Source organism: Ctenopharyngodon idella, chromosome 1, assembly GCF_019924925.1.
Source record: "Ctenopharyngodon idella isolate HZGC_01 chromosome 1, HZGC01, whole genome shotgun sequence".
NCBI lineage: Eukaryota > Metazoa > Chordata > Actinopteri > Cypriniformes > Xenocyprididae > Ctenopharyngodon > Ctenopharyngodon idella.
The window spans coordinates 40,828,072-40,844,748 of record NC_067220.1 but is presented as its reverse complement, the minus strand read 5'-3'; the positions used below and the strand labels follow the sequence as shown (position 1 = coordinate 40,844,748).

General features: G+C 36.2%; 3 long non-coding RNA genes across 5 annotated transcripts in view; all 3 read right to left on the bottom strand.

The window, feature by feature from the left end:
* Positions 1-2,184: 2,184 nt before the first annotated feature.
* Positions 2,185-5,721, bottom strand: LOC127516729 (uncharacterized). The gene is made up of 2 exons (XR_007931065.1): positions 3,783-5,721; positions 2,185-3,384 (listed from the first exon to the last, which is right to left on the bottom strand). It is a non-coding gene; the product is annotated as an uncharacterized LOC127516729 (long non-coding RNA).
* Positions 5,722-6,771: 1,050 nt separating this feature from the next.
* LOC127516713 (uncharacterized) lies at positions 6,772-13,896 on the bottom strand. Of its 2 annotated transcripts, XR_007931053.1 has the most exons (5): positions 13,704-13,896; positions 12,104-13,162; positions 11,873-11,958; positions 7,390-10,392; positions 6,772-7,159 (listed from the first exon to the last, which is right to left on the bottom strand). It is a non-coding gene; the product is annotated as an uncharacterized LOC127516713 (long non-coding RNA). The 2 variants fall into 2 exon arrangements; XR_007931052.1 differs by having other exon boundaries at positions 12,104-13,892.
* Positions 13,897-14,223: 327 nt separating this feature from the next.
* The window catches only part of LOC127516722 (uncharacterized), a 29,445-nt gene continuing 26,991 nt past the window's right edge, over positions 14,224-16,677 (bottom strand). The window contains exon 3 of one of the 2 annotated variants that reach the window (XR_007931064.1): positions 14,224-15,565. This is a non-coding gene — a long non-coding RNA (uncharacterized LOC127516722). The remainder of the gene's footprint in view (positions 15,566-16,677) is intronic. The other variant, XR_007931060.1, reaches the window with a different exon arrangement.

The following is a 16,677-nucleotide window of genomic DNA, read 5'->3' as shown; positions in this document are numbered from 1 at the left end:
ACACATGAATGTCAACCTAAAACTGAACAAGAAATAACATGCTAGACTTTTAAATTAGCCTATAAAATTTTATTTAATGAAAATAGGCTATACATTACAGATGTTCTACACTGTTAGACCTTGCTGTAAAAAACATTCTGACAGTAACAAACCATTTTCCATTAAAACAGTAATATACTATAGAAAACAATGCATTCTAGATAATATTTGTCATTTTCGAGAAAGTAGCCTACAGGAATATACTGTGAGTTAACATCGCTCAAAGTCGACACTCAGAGGCTGTGTTCTAAATCACACCCTATACCCTCATTCACTACTCCCTACATTAGTTCACTAATATAGTCCACTTGACAGAGTGAATGAAAAGAAGAGAGTGAATTCAGACACTGATGAACACCTGATAAGCAGAATCACTGAAGGACAGAGAAACAAGAACAGAAAAAAGAGGAGATAAGCAGAAACACAAGAACTACAACTGACTTCAGCCACACTGAGTGTGAAACCAGTTCACAAACCAGTTTGATATTATTTCTTTCATACATGTACAGAAGTTCTTGTTGAGAATTAACAGATTTGGCTGTTGATGTTTTATTGAAAATAAGAATTTATTGAAGTTTGCAGTCACCATCGTGGTGACCAGTGTCTGCTTTAGCTGGGCTCTTGACTCTTTAACATTAGTTTTTTGTTTTTTTTTTGGCTGCTGTAATTGAGTGTTTATAAAACACATTTGTTATGGCAGGAAAAAGCTAACATGAAGTTGATCAGGTTTTTTGTCTGTTGTGAAGATGCTGTAATCATCTTGGACATATGTTCACTGATCTTTTTCTGTGTCTAGTCTTTGATTTAACCGGTATTTTATGTTTATATATAATACTATGTCTGTGATTCAACAGCTTAAGAACCAGCAACATTTCAGTAATCAGTTATTTAAAAGAATATTGAATTCATATATTGTATAAAATATTTTGAGCTCCTGCTAACCTTGGACAGCAGAGACATCAACAATCAGAATATGAATCTCAACAATGGTTCATGAAGCTTCGATGCTTTATGAATCTTTTGTTTCGAATCAGTGGTACAGAGCGTGTATCAAACTGCCAAAGTCACGTGATTTCAGTAAACGAGGTTTCATTATGTCATAAGTGTTTCGAAATTTCAATGGTTCACCACTGGGGGGCATGACTTTGGCAGTTTGATACACGAACCACTGAGTCGAAATAAAAAGATTCGTAAAGCTTTGACGCTTCATGAAGCAGTGTTTTAAAATCGGCCATCACTAGATATGGTTAAATAAAGTCATTATTTTGTTTTTTTGGCGAACAAAAAGTTTTCTCGCTGCTTCATAACATTCAGGTTGAACCACTGTAGTCACATGAACTGTTTTAAATATGTCTTTAGTAGCTTTCTGGGCACTGAAAGTGTTAATTGTCTTGTTGTTAATGGAGGACTCACTGAGCCATCGGACTTTATGAAAAATATCTTAATTTGTGTTCTGAAGATGAACAAAGGTCTTACGGATGCGGAACGACATGAAGGTGAGTAATTAATGACAGAATTTTCATTTTTGGGTGAACTAAGAAAGGCACTTTCAGTGTAAGGCACTATATTTATTTTGGATGACCAGGAATGTTTTATTTCAACTGAGTGTCTGAAGGATCCAGACAGATAAACACACATAACAAAAGCTCAAAGATGACCACGTCGATTATGGCACTTCCTGATCTTAACTTGTCTAATGAAATCTGACCATTCCATGCCTTGAATGATCTCAATGAGGCCTTGGCTGATGCGGAAGGTGCAGTTCTCATCGAAGCGCCCCTGCCCTAAGTGATGTGTCACGTAAATCCTGTCAAACCATTTGCCATTCCAGTCTGAATCGACTGAAACAACAATACGATCTGCGTTGCTCTCACGCACATCGTAGTCATAATTCCTAGTAACATAATGAGGCATTGCGCCTGGATGTCTCAGGTTGCCCAATTAATAGTAAGGTAGGCCAGAATCAGGAAGAAGTTCTTCTGAATTATGGAACGGATGGAAACCAAAATCTCTATATTCCGGGTCACATCGAGCAATCATATTACCGTCTTCATCAATTTAAAAAAAGTAAAACTAAAGCAGACTGCTTTCACCTGTATGGAAGCAACTGCGAGACAAAAAGTCAGAATGAGATAAAAAAAAAAGTTGCAATTGCTTCTTTTTTTTATTCCCTGGCAGTGGCTGAAACAAGCTTCCATTAGGGAGAGGTCAGCTGACTATGTAGGAAACAGAAACTGAAGCAGACAGACAGCAGTGGGCGTGTGTCTAAGATAATATGAGCAAACACACTATGCACTATGGAAATTCAACATTTTCCATAATCCCAATTGGTTTACAAATTATACAGATATAAGGAACATGTAACATACATGTATTTTAAAGCATGTTGTGAGATGGAGACCTATTAAATATGTTTGATTGAGTATTATAACATAAACGTATCAGTAAATATTGATCATTTATATGCATGTGCGTATATTCCCATCTCAGAAGTCTTGAACCTCATGACTGTCTAATAACTAAAAAACATTCAATAATATTATACATCTATTAAACTTATATCCAATTGGAGACAAGCTGCAACACCCAAATGCAAAATTAGCACAAAACAAACAAAAACAAAACCACCAGTGGATAAAAACTATATTTTCATGTTTTAAAACAAGACAATAATAATGAGCAACAGCACAATGACACACATCAGCACAGCACAACATTTTGCACAGACATTAGTGGATTGATATAACCTTTGACGCTGAAAGCGTTCAGTCTGCATTGACTGAGATGTATGAATGTAAAAAAGTTTAGAATCATTCAAGGTTTTTCTGAGGAACTCTTCACGGTTCAACTCTTTAATGGTCTTTATAAGATCAATGCTAATGCAGTAAGTGCGATTCTGGTCAAAATTTCTGATCTCCTCATCTGAGTGCTGTGTCACATAAATGCTGTCAAATCTCTTCAACCCTGAGTCAAAGGAAACAATGATGCGATCTTTGTTGCTGTCATCTAAATATCCAGTGTAATCCTCAGTGACATATTCAGGCAGAGGGCCAGTGGTGTTCAGGTTTCCCACCTCATAGTATAGGAGATTAGAGAAAGGAAGAAGTCTCTCCCTATTATGGAATAGACAAAAGCCAAAATCTTGACTTGCAGGGTTGCACTGAGCAATCATACGACCATTGGAGTCGATCTGAACACATTCATGAGCAAACACATTCATGAACACATTCATGAGCAAACCACCACAGCAAGTTCAGACCGTGTCTGGGAGGCGGCTGACCAAACCTGGACTCTCTCAGATCAGATAATTCATTCAGAGTTCTCATCATGTTTCTGACACTTCTGCTGAAGAAAAAGTATTGGTTTTACTTCAAGAATAGTGCACTTGTAATACAAAGAAATGTTATAATATGTTTTTAATATAAAATATAATATACAGAAAACCTGTAAAGTGTAAAACCAATAGAGAACATTCATTTAAAATCAGTTAATTTTATCATTAAAATCAGCAGAATTTGAACACTTGTTACTCATACAATTCTACAAATCCTCTGCTGTGTGTATGTTCATTTATTAAATATGTGTGCTAATTTAATAGTGTTTACAGCTATCAATTAGAATGTAGTACTCTCAGCACTGTTTAACTAATTGAAATATTTTCAATCAGCACAGTACATCCTGTTGGGTCCTACACCGACAAAAACTAAACAACATCCAGAGAGGAACTTCAGAATTTCACTTACACGGAACTACAAGCAGAAAGATTTCAGCACCAGTGGAAAGACTGATCCTCCAGGACTCTTGCAGTGAGATAAAGGGTTTATCTGTAGTGAGTCTATCTATTCTTTAATGTAAAAGTAAATGTCTGGAATCAATAAAAAGCACTAGATCACTGGGACCGACTGCCTCATTTTATGACATGACAACAATGGATGTTTGAATGTCACTGAACTAATGAAAGGATCTATTCTATATAGTATCACCCACTACAGTTGTTGTACAGGTTTTTATTTGTGTATATAGTGATGAACAGAAGTTCATAAACAAAAACAAAAAATGCAACTTGTTCAGTTTACTGAACCCTCTGGTTTTGTTCGGTCATTTTAGACCGAAAAAAATAAGTATTATACATTTTTAAAAATCGTATCTTCCTCGCAATGGTACAAAACTTGGTGACTTTTGCGGCCTTTGCTATGTGTTCACACAAACAAAATTGTGTACAATCTACAAATAAGCCACAATGCAGAAAAAAAGCACACAGCAGTGAAGGCGTGCAACTCTAAAATATCAAGATTGCAAAACAGACACACCTACTCTCGCATACACACACCTATGTTACGAGTGTAACAGAGCATAGGTTTGAGAATTTGTGAAATAAATTTAATAATGCACCCATAATGCAGAAAAAAGCACAGCAGTGAAGGGGTTAAACTCTAAAACATCCGAAACAGACACACACACACACACACACACACACACACACACACACACACACACAGTTTGAGACTGTCAAGCATTCCTGAGAATCAAGCATTCCTGTCATTTTTGGTACATTTTTATTTAATTTTGATGTTCAAATTAGGTTATGGGTAACAAAAAACCTTTCTCTCTCTTCTGGTTTGACTGTTATCATAATGCAGATGTTGGCAAAAACTAGTCTTTGATCACCTCTAAATATATATCCAAATGCAAAACCTAATAAAAGCGAAAACACTGTTCACAGTTACTAGGGAATAAATAGCCCATACAGGCATCTAGTGGCTATACCATAGTATTACAGATGATTTTCTTTATTTTTTCCACCAGGTGGCACTAATCTGCTTCCATTCAATGGATTTTAAGTATACCTTTGCTCCATTTTTAACTTAAATAATCTGTGTTAATTGAAAAAATATTATAATGTGAGAGGAACGTGTCCCTTAATATTCAGATAAGTGGTTGAATTTTTTTTTTTTTTGTGATAGTTTTTTAAGGTTGTACCTTTGATTCCCCTCAATCTTAAATATTTTTTCGTACATCTGCAGGAAATCATTAAAAGAATAAAGTGAAAACATGCAGTGCTCAACATCATATCTTAGATTTATAGAATGATAAAACATATTTCTCACAGATTATAAGTACATTTATTAATTTAGCAGACACTTTTATCCGAATAAGACATTTGGGTAACACTTTAGAATACTGTTTCTTACTTACTGCATAACTAATAAGGAATTACTGAAGAACTAATAGGTAATTCTTCATTAACACTTAAGTCACTACTGTTAACTACTAAGGAAGATGTGTTAACTAATCAGTATGTAATAGAATTTTATGATTTTGTTAAGTAACAGTTAGCTAATCAATAACTAATGAATTCTGAAGAACTACTATTAATTATCTACTGATTAATGTTCAAGAAAAATAACTATGAAGTAACTGCTATGCTGCTGCTGCTTTTATTGCTGCCGCTGTAGGTTATTGCTGCTGCTGCTGCTGCAGAGTAAGTACGGGACTTGCTACTGCTAACACATACACAACACACTGCTGTGAGCATGTAAGACATGCTGCTGCTGTACAATATTGCTTACATGAATTACCTGTAGCAGATCTATACAGGTGGAGCTGGGGAAGGTGGAGGGTTTGTAAAAGCACACTGCATTGCTAAGGCAAAGGTTGAATTAAAGGACCTATTAGCCTGCCCGTCTATAGTTTCATGCCAGAAAGTCTCATTATTATTATACACAAAAAGAAAATGAACAATAATGTGGAAATCACAGTACAGCATTCTGCACAGAAATTCTTAATGGATGAAGGTGACCTTTGACTCTGATAGGGTTCACTCTTCACTGACTGAGCTGCAGATGGAAACTGTGAGGGTCTGCAGTTCTGTCCTATAGTAATCTGATAAGAATCATTCAAAGTTTTCCTGAGGAATTCTTTCCGGCGTAACCTTCTAATGTCCTTTATGAGTTTAATGCTAATGCAGTAAGTGTGATTCCAGTCAAAGTTCGCCTGATCTGAATGCTGTGTCACATAAATCTTGCTGAATCGTTGAGTGGACCAATTTGAGTTAAATAAAACAATGATGCGATCTGTGTTGCTGTCATCTAAATATCCAGTGTAATCCTCAGTGACATAATGTGGCAGAGGGTCAGTGGTGTTCAGGTTTCCCACCTCATAGTATGGAAGATTAGAGTAAGGAAGAAGTCCATCAGCATTATAGAATCGACGAAAGCCAAAAGCTCCATTTTCAGGGTCGCAGCGAGCAATCATACGACCTCTGGAGTCGATCTGAACACAATCATGAGCAAACCACCACAGCAAGTTCAGACCGTGTCTGGGAGGCGGCTGACCAAACCTGGTCTCTCTCAGATCAGACAAATCATACAGGGTCCTCATGACAATTCTGCTGAAAAATAAAATGTGAAGAACAGGACAGGTTTTACTTCAACAATAGCGCACTTATCTATCTATAATTCAGTCGGCTGGTCTGTTTTCGTGGACTAACAAGTGGACACAGTAGGTTTCATTTCTCTTTAAACACACACCCACTCAACAGCCCATCTGGAATACAGATTGCAAAGCAGAGAGAATGTCAAAATAAAACTACGTTATACGTCAGAGCTATTTGGTGTAGTTTAAAAAAAAAAAAAAAAGGATATGTAAACAGCAACATCTGGTGTAAAGTTTAAAATGATCGTATATTATAAAAAGAAAAAGCAATCAAACAGAAAACAGAATACTGCACCTTGTTCACGCGCTGTGAGAAGACCCTTGTCTGTGCAGCTCACTTCTTCTTTTGCTCACTTCTTCTTTTTTGGGTGATTATCAAAGGAGGATCATGACACTAGAGACGCATGAATGCCAACCTAAAGTCGAATAAGAACGTCTGTCTTTGACAATACCTAGCCTATTAGGCTAATATAAAATTAAAATCTATAACTTTTACAGAAGTTAAAACGTTTGCTAATGTAGTATTTGGTTCTGCTTTTTTACTGTTGGATTTGTTTTGTTTTTTCTCAAAGTGTTATTAACAGATGGTTTTTGTTGTTATTGAAAGAGTGTTACTTTCTACAGCTGCGGAAGAACAGATGAATAACTGGGAAAGTGAAACCAAAGCAGACTGACCGTAGCGTTTCTGTGTAAGATGAGAAAAACACGTAGATATTAGTATATTCATAAAGACATTGTGTCATGCAATTTAACTAATATTAAATATAAACTGGTGTTTAAAATGACCATCTATGTCAGTATGTATCACACTATTTTACTAGAGGGGATATAATTAATTTAACACATAGGATATTGGCTTAGGTACAGATGAGTTTTTTGTATATCAGTTCACATTGAGAAGAGGTTAAAGATTACCTGCATGTATTTGTAGAATCAGTAATTCAGGGTAAAATGAGTCTGAGGTGAATAAATAATAAGCACCTTAGTTCTTACATAGTTCAACAGGAAGCGAGGGATAGGTCAGCTGACTATCTAGGAAACAGAAACTGAAGCAGACAGATGGTGGGCGTGTCTAAGATCATATGAGCAAACACACTCTGCATCAGACACACACACTGGACAAAGTCTGAATCATATTTGATTTCATTACTCTTTACTGTCCCATTACTTATTTTATTTTATTTTATGTCCAGGCTTATTGGGCATTCTCTGTAAAAATACAGCAATGGTAATTTTAGCTCAAAATCAGAGGTCTTGAGTTTCACAAATGTATCTAACAGTTAAAAACATACAACAATAATATTGTTAATTTGGGTGATCTTATTTCCTCACTGGTGAACTGGAACTGGAACGCCTGTTATTCATAAAATTCTACAGATCCCTTTCATGTTCACTTATTCAAATTTTTGGCTAATTTGATTAGGTTTTCAGCTGCCAATCAGAGTGTAGTACTCTCAGATCACATTCATGTGCTTGTTTAAAATCATTCAGCAGATTTTCTCTCAAAATCAGCAGAATATATTGGTCACTTACACAGAAATACAAGCAGAAAGATCTCTGTAGCAATAGAAAGACTGATCCTCAAAATCTGAGTTGAGTGAGATTTCTGTAAAAACAAGGAAATCCAGATCGGCTGTGCTATTCCATCTAATTTGATTCTAATTTGTGAATTATTTTTTGTAAATAAATAAATAAAGTCTCTTAATCTGTAACAATTCAGGGCTCACTGTGTCTCTGGTAATTTGAAAAAGATTGTTGTTATCCAGCAATTTCTTGCGTGTAGCAGCTTCACAGTGTCTCGTGTGGGGTCAAAGACGCTGCTAGATGTTTAGAGCATTCTTGTTTAGTTCATTCAAGATAATAAACCGACTCAACCCGAATGATCGATTTTTACATTTGTTAGAAGAAAATGTTGCTAACAAAACCTTTTTTATTGACCTACTTAGATTCTCAAGTGTTTGTCCAAAACTTGTTCAAATGTTGTCCCAACTATCCAAATTGAGTTTACATTCAACAATGTTGTGCCAGTTCCCAGCATGCATTGCAGCTTGAAAAAATTATGTGGTAACTATTATATAAAAATGATTATTGCTTTGCATTAACCGGCTTGATTTATGCTGCTGCTGTTGTCACTGTTATTTAGCTGTCATATGTTTCATAGTTCATATTTTTACTGAATTACAATGTTTGAGATTTGTGTTAACATGAGACATGTGATGAGGTATTTTTATTGCAGTTTTTGCAACTTATTTGCCTGGGTGAAATGGGTGTGCCTCCAGTTTTAAGAGGCAAATGATGTTCATGTCGTGAAGTTAACTTTGAGAATCAAACATGGAGATGAAGAAAACAAGGATTGTAGCTGCTTTCATTGCTAAACATTCTTTAGCTGTCTTGACAAGAAGTTTTAAATTCAAAAGACTACCTGTACTCATCAGATGAACAAAAGTTTTTAAGTTGACTTTAACTCGAGTGAATTAGTTGAGTTAACTTAAAAAGTTGAATGCGATAAGGTGCTTTATTTTTTTTAAGTTAGCTCAACTATTTTATTTACAGTGTACATTATTCAAATTACATAATTTGGACACAGTCATCTCTAATAACAGATTACTCTAAATTGTAATATGTATTGTGAAAAGCGCTATACAAATAAATGTGAATTGAATTGAACTGAATGGACGACTGTGTGAGAGAAAAAAACAATGATGAAATATTTAAAGATTTAAAATAGTAGTAAAACATTCAAGGAGCCAGTAATTAAAGAGCTACTCTATAGTAACACACATAGTTTGTTGCGTCTGTTGCTATAGAGATGAACAGAAGATCATCAGTGTGGAAAGAGAAACTGATGCAGGAACACACTAGAGCAGACAGGACAGTTCATGAGTTATATAATGTCTTACTCATATTCAGAGTTCATATAAAATATTCAATATATATGGGCTATTATTCACATTAAAATGTATTATGATTTATTAAGATTTATATTTAATGATATTACATGTATATTGATGGCACTTATGGCAAAGTAAAAGACAAGCTGAATAAAAAAACTAAATCACACAAACACAAGTCAATGGTTTTTGGAGTTTTAATACATTCTCTGTTTGTATATGTCAAAGAATAAGCACAACAAATATGAAACGAAATTACTATAAATCAGGACGTAACCGCCGAAGACATTGATTGGAGTGTGTCACGCATTATTTCATTTTATACAATAAAAAGACAATAGCAGCAATAATGAGCAACAGTAAAATCAAGACACAAATCAGCACACAGTAGCATTTCTTACTCAGACAGCAGGATTCACTCTGCACTGGCTGAGGTGTGCGTACGACTGTGGTGTCCGGTCTTGCTTGGGAATAGCCTCCGTTAATTATGTCTATGGCCAAATACTCTGGAAGATTGGGTGGTTTTGGAAGGATGGGTTCTCTGAGGAATTCCGTACGGCTCAAATCTTTAATGTCCTTCATGAGTTTGATGCTAATGCAGTAAGTGTGATTCTGGTCAAAATTCACCTGACCCGAGTGCTGTGTCACATAAACATTGTCAAATCTGTTCCACCTTGAGTTAAATAAAACAATGATGCGATCTTTGTTGCTGTTGTCTGAATGTCCCGTGTAATACTGAGTGACATAACGTGGCAGTGAGTGAGTGATGTGCAGGTTGCCGACTTCATAGTATGGTAGTTTAGTGTAAGGAAGAAGTCTCTCCCTATTATGGAATCGATGGAAGCCAAAAGCTCCATTTTCAGGGTCGCACTGAGCAATCATACGACCATTGGAGTCGATCAGAACGCATTCATGAGCAAACCACCACAGCAAGATCAGACCGTGTCTGGGAGGCGGCCGGCCAAACCTGGACTCTTTCAGATCAGACAAATCATACAGGGTCCTCATCATGTTCCTGACAATTCTGCTGAAAAAAATAAAATAAAATAGTGCACTTTTAATGCAATACATGTTATAATATTATGTTTTTTTAATATTAAATAATTGCAGAAAACACTGCAAAAGTAAAACCAAGAAGGAGCATAAATCATTTTGTCATCATTCAGGACTTCATTTAAATTAGTTAATTTCATCATTAGTTAAGTCTGCAGGATTGGAACGCCTGTTCTTCATAAAGTTCTGTAAATCCCCTGGGACCTCATTCATAAAACATGTCTATGCACAGATGTGAACTTAGAGTGTGCATTCACTAGAATCCATGTGTTCATTTTTATAAAAACAATCTTTGACGTGTAAAAAGGGCCACATCAGGGTCTTAGCAGATGTACGCACTTTTCCTTGTGGCAGGGTAGTGTCGGAGTACTGCAGGTAGGCTATTTGGAAATCTAAGCAATTCTTGCTGCTCGCCATTTGGACGTTGACCTTTGCTCTTTTATATGTTAATGACATTAGGGGGCATTTGCAAGTGGAAGATCTGAAACCATTTAGCTGTGCACAATTTCAAGATCATTTGGGATTTTTAAATTTCACTTTTGGAAAAGAGGCGTATGCACGTTTTTTGTGCCTACATTCGTTCTTTGAATCACATGTACGCACTTTTGAGAAAATGTAGGTTGGGTTCTACGCAACATTTTATAAATGAGGCTCTTACATTTTCATTTATTAAATATTTGGGCTGATGGTGATGGTGTTTTCAGCTACCAATAAGAGTGTAGTACTCTCAGCTCTGTTTAACAAATTTGAATCTATTCAGTTGTTAAGTCTGGCGTCACGCGGCAGCGCTTCTGGGTCCAAACGCTCTGTCTCATACCACAAGAAAACAACGAACGGTGCTAATATACACACATGATGTGGTGTAAAGCTACCAAAAAATTATAATCATAAGGTTTATCTCCACACCAATATCCCAGATGGCCAGACAGTGATTCATCTTATAAATTGTTAATATATTAATGTCTGTGATGCTGTAGACTGTAAGTATTTTAAATGTTTAACTTTTTAAAATGTTAAATGTTTAATATGAATAAATAGCGCTCATAAACGGCCGTCGAGATGGCATTCTCAATGAGTCGAGGCTTGGACCCAGAAACGGCATTCCTTGTGTCACGACTTAACAAGCGGATTCAGCAGAATTTCTCTCAAAAGTCTGTTTTGACAAAAACCAAACAGCAGCCCCACACAAACTGGCATATGTAGTTTAAGAGGACTGTCCATAGGCGTAATGGTTTTTATACTGTGCAAACTGTATATTACATCCCTAACCCTAAACTGAATTTCAAAAAAATGCAGTTTAGTATGTTTTTAAGCCATAAGGACACAGGAAGTGTCCTCTTAAACCGCCTTTGCCTTGTAATACACATGTAATTATACGCATTTGTGTCCTCAAAAACCACATGCCAGATCAAGAGGGACTGGCTAAAACACATTTACAGATACTGTTAACTTACAATGAGCTGAGAAAAACTGATCCTCCAAAATGACAAAATTATTGCAGTGAGATGAAGGGTTAATCTGATTCACTGATTCACCATATCTGTAAAAGTATAAACACAGATCAAAATCAATAACACACACACACACACACATATATATATATATATATATATATATATATATATATATATACACACTATATATAAAATATTAAAAAATAAACATAAAAAAATGATGCACCTTACCTTGTAGCAATAAGCCTTATTAGATCTTTGGCACTGACTGTCTCATTTATATGACATGACAACACTGCATAGAAACTACTCTATCGTAAGTAACAAACATTAGTTGTCATACAGGTTGTACTTGTGTTGCTGTTTTGATGAACAGAAACTTATCATGCAGAAAGCGAAACTTATGCAGAAACACATTAGGGACTGTTCATGAGGGGATTTACATTAAAGCTATTTTAGATTCAACTATAAATTCAACTATAATGTCTCACTCATATTCAGATTTCATATTAAAGTTTCACCTTCTGTCTGAAATATTTATCTACATCACTGTAATAAATCATCAAGAAAATCAAGTGATAAATATCCAAAGCTCAGCACCATATCTTAAGTTTATAGAACAAGCATATATTTATAATTATATTTAAACATACTTATCATAGATTATAATAATTTAACATCCAAATAAGCCATTTGTCCAAATGGACACAAGCTTCATAATTAAAAACAAACTGTGAAAACTATGGCTGTGTCCGAAATCACTCCTTATATCTCATTCACAATTCGCTGCATTACTTCATTAATATAGTGAGTGAATGAAAATGAGTGAGTGAATTCAGACACTGAGTGCACTGGAAGGGCTGCTGCTTTTGCATAGTTTTTTTTTTTTTTTTTTTTTTTTGCTTGCTGTTTAATTCCATTTGAAATTTAGCAAAATGGCAGCTCCTGTAGTAATTAAAATATTTATCTTGAATCGGTCATGGAAACTAGCATGTATAAACCTTATTGAACTATTTAATAATAAATTAAAAAGCAATTTATACTTGTAGAAAATGATATTATGCTGTAGCCACATTGGACCAGCGGTTTGGAAAATGGATGGATGGATGATTCAGCCGCAGGCTCCATTTGAAGGGCTGCAGCAAGCAATTATATGATCATTGGAGTCAATCTGAACACATTTATGAGCAAACCACCACAGCAAGATCAGACCGTGTCTGGGAGGCGGCTGACCAAACCTGGACTCTCTCAGATCAGACAAATTATACAGGGTTCTCATCATTCTTTCTGCTAAAAAAAGAAGTAAAGAACATGACTGGTTTTACTCTAACAATGGTGCACTTGAAGGCTAATGCAAAGAAGGATATTTTTAAAATCAAACAATTACAGAAAAACTGCAAAATGCAAAACCAAGAAGGAACGTGTAGTGAGAACTAAAACCAGCCGAACTTTAATTAAATCAGCTCATTTTCTCATGAACTCTGCATAATTATTCAATATGACTTTGATGGGAGTTTTCAGCTACCAACAAGAGTGTCTCAGCTCACGACTAACATATATAAAGCCATTCAGCAGACTTTCTCTCAAAATCAACAGAATAAAGTTTGTGTCCTAGACTATGAGCAAAACACATCTCCTGTCATTTATCACTCACACAGAAATATTTAAAAGACTAAACCTCTAAGAATATTGTTGACATGCAGAAAATTTTAAGTAAAAACAAAGAAGTCCAGATCGGCTGTGCTATTAGAGCTAAGTTGATTCTAATTCATCATTGATGTTTTTTTAAATAAATAAACATATAAGGTCTCTCAACAGGGAATACTCTCACCGTGTCTCGGATAATTCTGCATTTGAAAGGTTGTTGTATCCAGCAGTTTCTTACATGAAGCAGCTTCAGTGTGAGGTCAAAGACGCAAATCCTAATCTGGATTTGTAACTGCAAGCAATAATAATCAGCTATATGAATGCATAAAATGAATCCACCCTACCCTGCAGAAGTGATGGGAGTGTTTATATTCTGATAATGGCTTTTGAGGGTGGAGCAAAGATAGAAACTGAAACTGATGCTGCTCCATGCCACATAAGTGCATGAGCAGAAGAACAGGCAAATGAGTTACGTGGAATTAGTATAAAATTTGCATTTCAATATTTTCTGTTTGTCGCTTCCCTTTTAACACTAAAGTCATATTGTTTGATAAATCAGAAATACTCAATAAAGAATGAAAATCCTGTCAATCAGCCCCAGTCCCCCTCTCATTCTTCATAGGCATACCTATTTTCAAGAGCATCTGATATTACTGAAAGAGATGCATTTAAACAAACAAAAAAAGAAGTTAGAAGTATGAGTTTCCAACGTCATTTTATTTCAAACCAAGCCAGAGAAATCACATAGTATTTCATAGAAATGAAAGGAATTAGCAAATGAATCAAAATTTGTGATTATAACAGAAGACATAACATGATGATATCATAGTGACGGGAGAAGTGAGGCTTCAGCCCTCCCTGAACTATGGAGACAGAATCGTTACAATATTCTAGATAAATAGATTATGATCCACAAATAAATTTAAAGAGATTCACAAAAAATAATCATATGCACAAATAAATAGAATGACATCCACAAATATGTCAGGAATTTCACAAAAAAAAAAAAGAATCAAATTCACAAATAAATAAAATGAGATTCGCTAATAAAAAACATATTCACAAATATGTTCTGAATGAATGGAAAAAGTTGTATTCATTTGATTCTCAACTAAATTCTCTCGTTGTCTTTCTATTACTCACAACAATATTAACATTGATTCTTACAGTTGTACATTTGGTCCTTCTAAATCTTAAATATTTATTTACATCATTGCAACAATGTATTTTATTCTACATAATAATAAACATGTAAATGTATTTAAAATCTTTCATTCAAATAAGCAACTAATCCAAAGGAAACAAAATTCAGAATAACAAACAGCAGTGGATGAAAACTATTTCAGTTTAAACCATAAAAAGACACTAACAGCAACAATGAGAAACAGTAAAATCAAGACAAAAATCAGCACACAGCAGCATTTCTTACTCATACATCTAGTTTCACTCTGCACTGGCTGAGGTGTGCGTGACGGTCTTGCTTGAGCATTGGGCATTACATTGTTAGTCATGTCTATGGAACAATGTTCAGAAGGATTGGGTCGTTTTGGAAGGATGGGTTCTCTGAGGAAATCCTCACGGCTCAAATTTTTAATGTCATTCATGAGTTTGATGCTAATGCGGTAAGTGTGATTCTGATCAAATCTCACCTGATCTGAGTGCTGTGTCACATAAACACTGTCAAATCTGTTCCACCTTGAGTTAAATAAAACAATGATGCGATCAGTGTTGCTGTTGTCTATATATCCTGTGTAATACTGAGTGACGTACAGTGGCAGTGAGCCAGTGGTGTTCAGGTTGCCCACCTCATAGTATGGGAGGTTAGTGCGAGGAAGAAGTTTGTCCCAATTATAGAATCGGTGGAAGCCAAAAGCTCCATTTGCAGGGTCACAGCAAGCAATCATACGATCATAGTCAATCTGAACACATTCATGAGCAAACCACCACAGCAAGATCAGACCATGTCTGGGAGGTGGCCAACCATACCTGGTCTTTCTCAGATCAGATAATTCATCCAGAGTTCTCATCATGTTCCTGACAGTTCTGCTGAAAAAAATAAAATAAATAAAAGGTGCACTTGCAATGCAATAAATGTTATAATATTATGTTCCCTTTCGAATGGGAACTCACACTGCGTCTGACAAGACACCATGACCAGTGTCTGAAGCAAATATACAATCAAGACAACCATATTGTCCGGCGACAGCCTGTGACGTAATCACTGGTGTGACCGTGAGTATAAATGGGTTTAACAGGTAGCCCGAGTCACAGTGTCTTGTTCCCCTTCTCAGGGAACCATGGTTACATTTGTAACCTGAGACATTCCCTTTTGAATGGGAACTTGCACTGCGTCTGACAAGATACCCACTCCGTCATGCTGAAGAGAAGCACGCCCTATCGGCGGTGCTAAGCACTGAACAAGCTGAATGCCTGAGGAATACATCATCCTCTTCTTTGTCTTCAGAAGCCATTTGTTTGAAGCGTGTACAGTAAGCGACTTTCATTCTTTTGCTATGGAGTCTGGCGGTGCTAAAGCATTTAGGAAGTGTGTTGATCCATGTCCTCATTATTTGACACATGATGATACACAACCTTTGTGTTATGTGTTTGGGCGAAGAGCACGCACGCTCAGTCCTCGAAGGGGCTGTTTGCGTACATTGTGAGCGACTTCCTCTAAAGAATCTCCTCTCTTGTTTGTCCCTTGACTAGATTAGATCTGCCTTGGAGGCACGAAAAAGTGAGAGTCGCTCTTGGTAGACGTGCAATTCCTGTCTGGACATAATCACCCAACTCTCGTGAGCCATCCATTTCTTCCCAATCCACACGGAGATCAAAAAATCCTAGAAGAAGCCATATTCAGCCCGCAAACGTCGATTTCAGCATTCTGATTATGCGAATATCGAGGGGATGCTTGAGCGCATATACATGTTGACGCCTCCTATTGAAGAAAAGCTAGCGAGCTATCTCTCAAAAAGGGGAAACTTCGTCACTGCTCCTTAGAACAACATTTTATTTGAATGGCAAAGCATACATGGCAGCGGGTCAGGCTGAGGCTGCTTTGCACACCATGCTGGTGTTGCAAGCATACCAAGCTGATCTGCTGAGGGACCTGGACCAGGGTCAGGGTCTTACCTCTGATGCAGTGGCTGAGCTGCGCC